The sequence below is a fragment of the Pyrgilauda ruficollis genome, unplaced genomic scaffold (genome assembly GCF_017590135.1).
Source record: "Pyrgilauda ruficollis isolate IOZ18807 unplaced genomic scaffold, ASM1759013v1 scaffold179, whole genome shotgun sequence".
Classification (NCBI taxonomy): Eukaryota; Metazoa; Chordata; class Aves; order Passeriformes; family Passeridae; genus Pyrgilauda; species Pyrgilauda ruficollis.
Genome location: NW_024516875.1, coordinates 184,943 through 196,233, shown reverse-complemented (window position 1 = coordinate 196,233; position 11,291 = coordinate 184,943).

The following is an 11,291-nucleotide window of genomic DNA, read 5'->3' as shown; positions in this document are numbered from 1 at the left end:
TCCACTACCCCAGGTTACTCAGAGCCCCATCCAGCCTGGCCTGGAACACTTCCAGGAGTGGGACAGCCACAGCTGCTCTGGAAAACCTGTGCCAGGACCTCACCACCCTCACAGGGAACAATTTCTTCCACATATCCAATCTAAACCTGCTCTCTGTCAGTGTGAAGCCATTTTCAATGATTCAAAACTCTGTGAGTTTTCATTTCACCAGACTGCTTTCACATAAGAACCGTGCTAAAGTGAGAGGAAGAACATCCCAGTGTCTGTGATATGACATTTCCCTGTTCACTGCCTCAAGCTGCACAGGATGTGAAGATGTGCAATGGTACCACAGTGTTTAAATAACAGCATTCCTTCACCCCACAGGAAAAAAACAGTCATATTCAAGCCTCTTGCAGGAATTCAGCAAAGACATGAAACACAGCTGATAAGAGAAGTTTCCTTTTCCAAAGGCAGGGTTTCACTTGTCCCCTGGTTATCAGGATCTTTTTCCCTGTGAGGGGCAGTAGCTCTTGGCTCTCTCCACCCACTGACATCAGCAGGAGGGAGAGCCAATTTCTCATTCAGAAACCACCAGCTTCAAATCAGCTGCAAAAGGCATAGCATCTTGGCTCCTGTAGGTATGTCCTGCACTCTGTCCTCCTGATGTATTGATTCTCCTGAAAATTATTTTTTAAAAAAATAATCATATATCCTGTCAGACCAAGAAACTGAAGGGATGAAGCAAAAGGCTGTCCTAACACTTCTTATAAGCAAAGTAAGGCAAATTCTTCACTACTTCTTCCTCTGGAAGAGCCTCTGGTGTTTTCACTATCTCTTCTATGCAGCTTTGAGAGTGGAGTGGGCACAAACATTGCCAGGCAGACTCCCCAACCTTGTCCTGGATTTGAGGCCAGGAACATCCACCCCCAAAGCCACTCAGAGGGACTGCAGGCAAGGGCAGTCACACATCATCTCTCCAGTGTCTTAACCTCCATCCTGAAACTCAAGGTCATTGGGATGAATTCAGACGCAGGGACTCATGCCTTTGGAATAAATTACCAACACATTTATCCTTGCATACCATTGCATCCATTAGTCAGAGAAAGGCTGAAGGCTGCAACTTGCATACAGAAGATAAACTGTCAAATTACCCTGCTGCTGCAGCCCACAGCCACTGTCACTCAGAAGATCACAAAGGCTCATCATTTATTGTTATTTTTACTCTCACATTAAAATCAGGGATGTTTCTTTACTTACTTTCAAATTCCAAGCCCCTCATGCTATGTTCCTCTCTGTCCATCCTGCCTGGCTGCAGCCAAAAGGTCTGCAGCACCTGATAATGTCTTCCATGTTCTCTGCAATCTACAAATTACAGGTGATTCCAATGAACAGGAATACACTACAACCTTCCCTGGCACAGCAGGAAATGTTGCAATAACACCCCATGAGAAATGTGTGGTTTGCATTTACTCAGTGTTCTAAGGCAAATTTCTCTACAAATGGCACTAGTAAACTTCAAGACTACATTAGGCAAAGAAATGAATTTCAGATTCATTTTAAATGGTAGGCAGAGGATGTTTTTCCTTCAATACTAAAACTTGGAGGTTTTTATCCTGGAAACAAAAGATGAAGAAGGCAGGTATACATTTTCAAAGTATCAATTAATGAAAACTTTTTTTTTTTTTTTTTTTTTTAGTTCTGCAAAAATTCCCCAAATCAAGAAGAGATTGAAAGAAAATGGATACATGGGACAAAACAACAAATATGTTAACATTCTAGCAACTGTAAGTGCCTTCTCCAGGTCTGTAAAACATCTCGGCATGGCAGCCTGGACCTTAGAGTAAACTTAAGAACTGAGAACTGACAATAAGAGTAGTGTTGGAAGTCTTCCATGCTTACTCTGTTCTGTGTTGAATTGTTCAGCTTGCAAGAACAAAGCCTTATTTAAAAATATCACTCTTTTTTACTGTTTTTTTTTCTGCAGAAGCAACTAGGGAATTGAGTCAGGCTGTGTTCTCTGTGGCTCATATAACAGCAGCAATAATAAAGATCCTGCCACTGCTCCTTACTCACTCATTCGAGAGTGGCTGCCTGAGACAATTAAATTCAGCTCAGCTGTACCTGCTCTGCAGTGCTACTTTTAGGAGTAAGGAGGTGGAGAGTCCTTGCAGGAAGTCCTGACCATAGAGAAGTGACTTCAGTGGAGCAAAGATTACATATTTTGGGGTTCTTCTCACCAAAAGAGTCAACAGTCTGAGTCCAGTTAATATTTTGAGCCCAGTCCTCCTACTGCAGCACATTTTAGGTCTCTTTGTGGCTATAACCAGCCCCTGAGATAAGCAAAGGTTGCTCAAAGTAAGAAGCTGTGATCCAGGCAGATTTGACTACTCTTTGGCAACTCTGCCTACCAAAGCAGGGTGGAAGAAGACAAAGCTTATCTGGCTAAATACATGAAGACAGAAAAATAGATTTTATTCATTAAAAAAGTATTTTCTTATAATTCTATAGTAATTTGTATCTATAGTTCCTATAGATAAAAACGAGAAAGGAATTTGAAATTCAAAGCTAGGATTACACTTCACCAGAGCATGAATTTCTCTTCCATGCCATGATTGGCAAAATGTTTGCACCACAAATCCAAGCTGTTCATGTGGAAAGAAACACAGAAATCACTACTCCTTTCTCCCTGCAATCAGATTTAAGCAAAATGTATTATTTAATGAGTGAGGCACAGGATTGGATGCTGTGGTGCCTGGCACCAGTGGCATGTTTTTCTGCCAGCTTGATGTGACCAATTGTTCTTACAGGTTAGAAAGGCCACAAACCCACCAGCTAATGGTATCAGAATGTTCCAGCAGAGCCACTGGAAGCACTGCTCCTGTTTGTTCTCTGGAGTGTTGCTGATATCACACACTTCCAGCAACCACCAGGCCTTGCCACAGTGTCTTTGGCATGGCATGTACTGTTGTCACCAACACGTGCCAGCTGGCTGCTGCTCCCCACCCCAGCAGTGACTGCATCTCAGCAGCATTTATGCATGTAAAACACTCAGGCTTCCCTTGGGAAAAGGGAAGATAATTAATATTTTAAATATTTTCTTTTTCTTCAGGAGCATGTAGGATATCCAGTGAAAACAGATCCCCTGCAAGCATTACAAGGGGGGAGCTTACAGGCACTCCCTTCTGCACACTGTGGCTGACTGTGAGATGCTTCCCTGCCACAAATCACTGGAATTCATTTTGTCACCCACACAGGTATTGCCAACCACTGTTTCTCCTGGCATTTTCCTCAGCAACTGAGTCTGCCCCATGGATCTGGCCTTGGAAGGTGCACAGAGGAGGCTGGGATAGACCCAGTTGTTCTTCTGAAGGTAACAAAAGCTGCTCACCCTTGACACGAGGATCAGAAGCAAAATCTGTGTTCAAACTTGTGGCTGCTGCCCCTCATTAGAACCATACAGCCACCCTAATAAACAACATATGGGAAATCTGGGGTTATTATCTGCCAAGAAAGCAAAAATAGCAAAAAATTTAATGGCAGCATCAAGAAATATGCTGCAAAGAATAAGCTGGGGATAGAGTGATAAAACATGCTGTGTTCTTCCATTTTTGTGAGAATGTATCAAAAATGCATAAATGAGTAAAGAAAAGCCTGTACTGTAACAGCTGGTACTCTCTCTAGCAAAAGGACTGGAGCTCAGATGTGCCTTCAAGGCAAACCCTATGACACAGCATAGCTTGGAAACTCACTGGTCCACAAAATGTCCTTGAGGAGTCTCCAAAACACCCTTGTTGAGAGTATAGGAGAAGGAGGACCCTCAGTCATCCTGCTTCCAGGCTGTCTCAGATCAGTCCAGAGCATTTTGCAGCAGCCTCTGTGTCTGAGTGTCCCCCTCCCTTCAGCCTCCACATCCACAGGGATGAACACTTGGATTTCCTGCCCTTGATGGCAGCCTGCTGTACCAGGTACTGCAGGAAGAAAGGGGATGATGGGGAAGATTTTACAGGTCCTTGTTGCCAAATGGGAGATTTCAATCTGCAAAAATCTATCAATCCAGCATATTACATGCAGGGAGATACAGCCATTCAATTTTGTTTGTTTTGTTAACAAGAAAGAAAGGAAATAAATGCCTGAAAAATATTCTTCTCTGTGCTATAAACACATCAGTGCTCATTTTCTCTATATTCTACTTTGGGCCATTTTGTGTAAAATCTTTAATTAAAGTTTTTCTTTGAAATTGTCATCATCAAACCAGAAGAAAGAAAGTAAAAAATGGAAGGACACAGCTGTGCATATATGAAGTGCTATTCAGTACCAAATGAATTGGAACAAAATAAGTATCATGACTGTTATGCTCTTAGTTTTGGCTCTGTATTCTCAGTAGCATAGTCTAACTTGTCACTTTATATTGATTCCATCTGTTTACACTCTGCAGAGTATTGGCTTCCTACAGTGAACATTTCCTATTTACCAGCTGGTAAAGATAGGCCCAAACCAGATAGAAAAGAATTAGACTATTTTCAGATCCTCATAAACATAAAATCAAAAATTAATGGGGGAGGGGAGATAAAAGTAGAGGGAGGGAGTAGAATATATGGGTCTGATGCTTGTTTCATATTGATAGTCCTCTACAATCCATTAACAATTTTTAGAGACCTTGAAATTTGTGCAATGAGCACATCAAATAAATCAATTTTCACTCCTCTTTACTTTCTTCTTTACATGAACAGCCTGATTGTAAATGTGAATCAATCACAGTACTTTAGTAATCTTCAAATAGAAACAGTTGGGGTCTGAATCTGGCTAATATAATATTCTCAGTCCCACCAGACAGCGCTGAGTGGACTTCCACAGAAAATGGATGTGCACGTACAGTACAGAGCCATCTTTGCATTCTGACAAACTTTCACAGTGGTTGGATTCTTTTCTTAAGGAGACTTAAGATAATTTGTAGGGACTGGCTCACCAGGAGAGTCTTATTGCTGCCATTAAAAAAAAAAACCAAAAAAAAAACTCTTGCAAGTTGCAAGCTCTTGAAGAAAGTTGGGAGATTTTTAATATTCAGGAACACCATGTCATGAAAATAGAGGCTCCCTTCTATGCCTTTTGCAAGTGGGAAACAAATCCTGTCCCTACTTTTGGAGTCTTGGAGGTTGAAAAAGACTTCCAAGATCCTCAAGTCCAGCCTTCAACTGAGCACAAACCATGCTGCAAAGCACCACATCCACTCATCTTCTGAACCCTCCCAGGGATGGTGACTCCACCACTCCCCTGGGCAGCCTGTTCCAATGCTTAACCACATCTTCAGGGCAGAAATTGTTCCTAATATCCAACCTGAGCCTTCTGGTGCAGCTTGAGGTCATTTCCCCTTGTCCTGTTTCTGGTTGTCTGGGAGAAAAGGCTGATCCCCACCTGGCTGCGCCCTCGTGTCAGGGAGCTGGAGAGAGTGAAGAGGTGACCCCTGAGCCTCTTCTGCTTCAGGCAGAACAGCTCCAGCTCCCTCAGCTGCTCCTCATTGGACTCCTCCTGTTCCAGAGCCTTCACCAGTTCTGTTTCCCTTCTCCGGACACTCTCCAACACTGGAGCAGGGGAATGTCCAAAGGATGCCGCAGCCCCGTGGGAAGCCCAGGCTGGGGCAGCCCTGGCAGGAAAGGGTTGTGTTTTGGGAGGTTGGTTTGTTTGCTTGTTTGTTTATCACACAAGTGCAAATTAAAACCTCAGAGTTATGAATATAAATGTATCATTGATAGATTACATGCATCCAAACAGAAGCAGAATAAGGTTTGTCTTGAGACTAACCACTGTGATGGGTCACAAATAAATATTTCAGAGTAAATTAACTCTTTAGTGTATTTGAATGACTGTGTACATCATGCATCTATACATCTTGCATATATTTACTTCTTTAACTGAATTGTTCTTGGGATACAGGGGTAGCAGTACCTTGCCTTAAGATAATAATTATTTCTGTTAATATACTAAAATGCATGTAACAGCTCTACTTCACAATGCTGTTGGAAAAAATACCACAGAATCTTGTAAAATAAATATAACTCTAATTAGAACTTTGGAAGATATTTTAAATTCATAAATTCTGTAAGAAAAAAACATTTCAGCAGTTTCTTTTGTGATAGGAAATGCTTAACAAGAAAATGTAAACTTTGCTCTTCAGTTAGGTGCATATAGCCAAATGAATAAAAGCCATGGCATTAATAACAACTATACCAAGTTATGATTGATAGGCTTTTCTAGAGCGAGAAAAGATTGTCTTGGATACAATCTGTCCTAACAGCCTTGCGATATGTTAATATTTTATTCAGGCTAGAGTGAGGATATATTCAGATGTCCTACTCAGTGGAAGAGAAGCAAATGGGTTGCAAATACAACTGCAGCCCTGAGGTGCAATAACAGCTGTGAAATCAGAAAGATTTTATTTCCTTCTCCCAAATTACAGGCCAAGTCCATGCTAAACACACCAGGAGGTTGGATTTTCCTAGGAATTTACATCAGGTTATTGTTACTGTATTTCTTCTTCTATGAGCAGTTTTAGGGTGAAGCCAAAAGACTGTCACACAGTGCTATGAAAGGCATGGAATACTCTTCTGTGTCCTGGTAAATAATAACAACTATTATTTAGTTGCTAATGGTAGTGATATATGACATTAGGTAAACTTGCAAATGCCCAAACATACTAAAATACCATGATGTTTATAAACAAATTTTCATGGCTCCATTTGTGCAAAGATAAAATTATAAAAATACAGACTTCCCACAGTCACACGACCACTTGGTCCTTGGGTAAGAGAGGGTTTGTGCTGTTCAAATTTGTGTTGAAATTTAAGTATCTGGATACATCTGTGTAAAAGAGAGCAAAATGCCTAAAATACCATTCTTGTGATGTGACAGTATGTTTTACACAAGCCTTGGAAAGGGCTGGGCAATTACAGAAGTTGTGGTGCCATGGAGAATCTAGTCTCTTTAAAAAGTCAAATGTCTTTGCTCAAGACACAAGCACATAATGAAATAAAATTGTGGGACTATGTCACTGCTACACCAGAGATTTGTAGCAAGACTGCTTGAAAGAGGAGAGTTCTTAGGGTTTTGATGCTAAAAAGGGATTCACAGTGGGGATAAAAGAGGCTTTTAAAATATTCCTTGAGCTGAATAAAAAATGCCCAAACAACAACAAACCCCTTAATCATACAAGTATGAGTAGATCTTCATGATACAACAACAGGGCAACATCCTTTAAAACTTGTAACTAAATTTATATCAGTACATCAAGAACATCATCTACTTATCTGAAATGAATACTACCCCTGCATGTGGTTTCTGTTATTACCCTGGTCAACATACTTTCTCCTTGAGCAGAGCTTCCAGCTGACTTAATGTCATTGTTTGGCAGCTGTGGCTGCTCAACCTGAAAATAAATACAATAAAAAGGACTAGGTGAACATAAACCACAAGTCATCGACAGGCAAAAACCACAAGTGCTCCACAGCACCATTGACCACTGTAAGAACATCAGTGGCAGAATTTTGTTTTAGCATGTGAACAACTACAAATAGAAGAAAGTGGCTTGATCCTGCCTTTTTTTTGTGGCTGCTCTTCACAGCTCTGCTCTGCTCTTGGAGAAAATCACCACAAATCTGAATCCCTGAGAAATGTGGCTCCTTAACGGCAGGTGTGATCACTGTTAGTGTAAAATAACTTCTCTGGAAGGATTTTGTTTTGGCTGCCATACAGAGCACAAAGAACCATTTGAAGCTTGATCTGACCTTTGGAATGACAGCGTACTCATGAGTTCCAAGGTCAAGAAATTATAGCACAAGTTCTCCCCTCTGCTCTACTCAATTGTTTTTCAGACTACAATCATGTTTTCTCCTCCTCTTCTCCCCAGTACACACCTCCAATCCATTTGTCACCAGTAAGTTTTAAAGCTTTTTAAAATATGAAAATACATCACCTTGCTTTTGCTTTTTGCTTCCTCATCCTACTGATTTGCATCAAGCACCACCACAGGTCATTTTCAGAGTCAACTACCAGCAAGGTTTACTTTTGCAAGTAGGTTCTAGTGGTGCCAAATTGCACCTTCTGCACATCCTCCTTTGCTCTCAGTCTCAACTAACCGCTTCTGAAAAGCCTCGTGCAATTTGAGTCGGATCTCTTTTTTGGGGGGTCAAGTCCTAGAAGCCAAGGACTGCTGTCAACTCAGCCTCTGAATTCTGAGCTTTAAATAGAGAGCATCCCTGCAAATTCCTCTCGCCTCCACTCCTGGAAAACAGCACCTGCACTGCCCTCCTGTGGAAATCTCACCAATCTGTGCCTGGTAGCTCGAGCAAACCCCTGTGCTGGCATTTCAGCTTCTGTACAGAGCAGACAGCCCCAGAGAAGTTCCCTAACAAACCAGAGGGCCAAAAGACAAGATTGCCTAAGCGTGATCCTTACCCTTCATGATTTAGTGAGTCAAGAGTAGCATATATTCTCCTTGAACACTGGAAGAAAATCCAACCCCAAGCATACAAAAAGCTTTACATTTTATTATATTGCATGCAATAAAGAAAAGATTAGCCTTTTTTTCCAGGAAAGTTCTGTCACTTGTTATTTAATTAGTTTTCACTAATTAATTAGAATTTTTAAGCTCCCCTGTCTCTCTGGGAGAAAGTGGCTTAGGTGCCTCCCTTTTTCTTCTTTTCTTTTGCTGCTCCTCTTCTTCCTCCTGCTTCCTTTAAAAGTCCTAATCCCATTTTTGTATCCTCAGTATTACACTCCCTCATTCTCTCTTTGTCTGAGAGTTTTCTTAGCTTTGCACTTGCTGGGAACAATGTTGGACCAGAATTTACAGAATATTTTTTGAGGTGACCCCATACTGAAGGCCAGATCATATAAACCCAGAAGACAAAATTAAGGAAAGGGAATTTCCCTGCAGATCCTCTTGCAGAATTTCATACTTTATATTTCACTGGAGGAGCAAAAACTATTTAGTGCTCCACTAAGAAAGCTACTGTGGCAGCACAGATTTGCTCGGGGTTTTTATTTTCATGCAGAGTACAACTTTACTTTCTATTTTACTTCATTGAAGGAAGAATCCAAATGTAATGCCTGTTCACACACAGCTGGTGTCTTCACAACTTTATTAATGAAAAATTACTTAACACAAAATGAAGATTAATGAGAATTATGTATTACAAAGTATTGAATCCTGAAACGTTATAACTTTTCCATCAGTGTGTCCCTCGGCTTAACCTCCCTGTTTCACTTAAAGACATGCCAAGCTGAGCAGTTTGTTTTTAAATCACAATTAAAATCAATCAGTTACAGTTTCTTCCACACAAAACAACTTTCCGTTGTTACTTTTGAGAACAGACTGATTAGTCTCAAAGGCTCATATTTTTCCAGGAGCAGATCAGTGGCTTAGCAGACCACTCCCTTCATCAACCTGGTAACATTCCTATGGCAACTATGCTGCTTGCACATACAGAAAAAGCAATTTTAGGAAAAAGTGTAGCATATCCCTGTATCACTAGAAGCTCACATCAGCAGCTACATTATGAACTGAGAGCTGCACAACCCACAAGTGATTCACAGTTACAGCTTAGGAGAAATTTGACTGCAAACTACAGAACTCTTACCTACCTTTTGAACATACTGGTACTTCTGGCAATTGTAGGGAAGTTTGAGAGGAAATCAATATATGGCACAGTCACTTTGAAAATATTTGGGGTCTGCATTTTAGTATACATGGATAAGGCCTAAATTGATGTCAAATTTTTTAAATACTTCATTTGAACTACTAGTTCCTCAAACTGAGAAAAATAAATTTCTCTTATAGTTTTGGTTTTATTTTGCACATTACACATTGCTACTTCTCAATGATTTGTCCTGAATTAGGCAGGGCATTAATTTAATATTGGTAAATCCCTCTCAAAAAACTGACAACCTACAATCCTTTCCATCATGTAAGATGAATTTTTTCAAAGCTTTAGCTCTATGAACTTTCCTATGTTTATATGAAAACATGTTCAATTTCATCAATCTCACTGATACATCCCTCTCTTCTACCAAAACATTCTTGAAGTGTTTCAGGTGGATAGGTGTCCTCCTAATGATAATTTAGTATTAGCAAAGAAATCAACACCATTAACCCATTACAGATTGTTTAGTTTAAAATGCAAATATAACAGAACAGTTCATCCAAATTAAACAAACAAACAAAGGACAGTCAAGTACTTCAAGAAAAAAAATAAATATAAAACCTTTTCACTTCCACATTCAGGACAGAAATTGAAGCATACTATAATGCTGGTGCAGACTGTGCATCAGAATCCCCCTCTGTTTTTGATAGGCCTCAGTTATGATATCATATAAACACCCAGTGCTCCTTCAAGTGCAATCTGATGGTGCTTTATAAGGTGACAAATTCCAAAAGTGAGCAGAGAAGCTCACCGTGCAGACAAAAACCAGCTGGTCTCTGACTCAGAGTTCACAACCTAATCTATGCATATTCATAACACCACATGTATATGAATTTAAGCTGTGAGATCTTCTCTTAAATCAAAAAAAATCTGCTGGCAAACTGCAGCTCTTTCACATAGAGAGACACATTACACAAACCAAATCTCATGCAAACATTCCAGTTGTCAAATTTAGGTCACATTACTTTTGCAAGTTTTCCAAACCTTTCACTTTAATAGGTTTTAACCATGTCTTAGACTTTTTGATGTTATTGGTCTGGAAACCTGCTCCCACTTGAAGTTTTGCTCTTGACATAAACAGGGACAGCCTCTAAACAATTATCAACAGCAATGACACGGTGTGGCCCTGCCAGCACAGCATCATATTTTGCTTCTGCTATACACAAGAGAAAGGTTTCAACACCTCCTAAACTCACCCTTTGAGACTGTCAAAGTCTGACCAACATCAAGCATCTGAAATGCCTTCTTTTTCCAGTTCATCTTCTTTGTCAACTATATTTTGAAGTAAGATCTGTCCAATGTCCCAGGAGAAAAATTTGGGATCTGGGACAGAGGTCACAGATGTAACTGTAAAATGTATTAGGCAGTCATCTAGATACTCCTAAGCTTGGCAAAAATTACTTCTTCTTTTTTTTTTTTTTTTTTTTTTTCTTTGTCAACTATATTTTGAAGTAAGATCTGTCCAATGTCCCAGGAGAAAAATTTGGGATCTGGGACAGAGGTCACAGATGTAACTGTAAAATGTATTAGGCAGTCATCTAGATACTCCTAAGCTTGGCAAAAATTACTTCTTCTTTTTTTTTTTTTTTTTTTTTTTGAAAAAATTTAAATTTG